This window comes from Populus euphratica, unplaced genomic scaffold, assembly GCF_000495115.2.
Source record: "Populus euphratica unplaced genomic scaffold, PopEup_1.0 scaffold951.1, whole genome shotgun sequence".
Classification (NCBI taxonomy): domain Eukaryota; kingdom Viridiplantae; phylum Streptophyta; class Magnoliopsida; order Malpighiales; family Salicaceae; genus Populus; species Populus euphratica.
Window position 1 is genome coordinate 44,593 of NW_011500806.1, and position 1,710 is coordinate 46,302.

Genomic DNA, 1,710 nt, shown 5'->3' on the forward strand with positions numbered 1-1,710 from the left:
CAAGATACAGGATACACTAATAGTATTAGAGATAAGTAAAATATAAATTCTTTATAAATTATCAACATGATCATATTAATCATCTTATTTACGTAACACCATACTTATAAGTATTAATGATGCTAACTTATGTTAACAATAAATCAAGTTTGTTTCATAATAATGATGTCAACCGAAGACTATAAAGGATCAAGTATTTGATGTACCAAGTGTTATACAACATAAATCTAGATTAACCATTTAACAAAGAAGGAATTAAGAATTAAGAAGATAAAAATGATATGACATGTTAATAGCATGTTGTTTAAGATATAAGCATTGAAGTCCATATTGAGTTTATATTATACTTATCCTAACACCATTAGTGAAAACTTTTCACCTTTATATAATTAACTCAGCTAGACATTATGAAGAATAAAAACTTAAATAAACAATATAAGAACATAAACATGATATAAGTTAACTAAATATAGTAAAGGAAATGAAAAGCATGAATAAGAGACTAATGAAAGCAAAACTTAAGTATTGCAAAAATATAAAGAGAGACAGCAAGAATATGATCTTGATATGAAATAAAGATACCTAAATGAATGAAAAATGCCTCCTTTTATAGGCTAAAATTCAGAACTAGTCATTTGATAATTGATTATTGATGTAACGGTCAACTATTGATTTAGTGAACTTGGTGGAAAGCAGCATTCAAGCATTTTAGTTGGATGAATTCACATTGATACAATCAGAATTTGGAAAAATATTCTTCATTAAAGTTGTTGGAAATTATCTTTTCCTTTCACCCATCTAATTTCAAAGTATTTGGAGCACTACAACTCGAGATATGTCTAAAATACTGAGCAGTGTTGCTAGTGGATGTGGTGAATAGCCCTCAAGCTATTGTCTAGATGAAATGTTATTTCTACCATCAGAATTTGAGTAGGTCTTCTTCATGAAAGTTGTTGGAAATTATCTTTTCCTTCCACCCACCAAATTTCACATCATTTGGCCTTCTAGAACTCCAGTTATGTGTAAAAATCTGAGCAGTGTTTAGGTTGGATTGCAGGACAGATTTTGACTTCTCTTTTATGGACAAACTTTAAATTTAAAAACAGCAAATTTAGGTTTTTCCATACCATGAAAGTTGTAGGCCTATTTCTTATCTTTCCAGTCATATAAACCAATCTGAAATTCAAGATTTATAGCTCTAGATATGATCCAATGACTGAACAGTGTTCGAATTCAAATTGAATCGACATCTCCTTACTAAGCTTAGCCTTTTCTTTGTCCGTTCACTTCTAGTAGTTAATCAAAACAATCAATCCTTTGAATTGTGAGAATACCTGCATTTAAAATGAGCATTTACCATAAATTAAAGGTATCTTATATTATCAGACTTGTTATTATAAAACATGCTCTAGTTAAGGAGTTATTGATACTTCAAGTGCAAAATGATGATATAAAACATTAATAAAAATACACTTTTAAGTAATAATCACACACCCCCAACCAACTTATTACTAGTCCCTAGTAATCAAAGCGTTAAAATAGAAAAACAATTTGTAAGTTCCACAAAGCAAGGGACTCATCATTTAACTTTCATTAATCTACCCAAGTAAACAAACTCTCATTAAATTTATATATAACTGCTTCATATTGTTCAAACAAGATATTAATAAACCTTCTTTTTTTATGTGCTCAATGTAAGAAAACATAGAT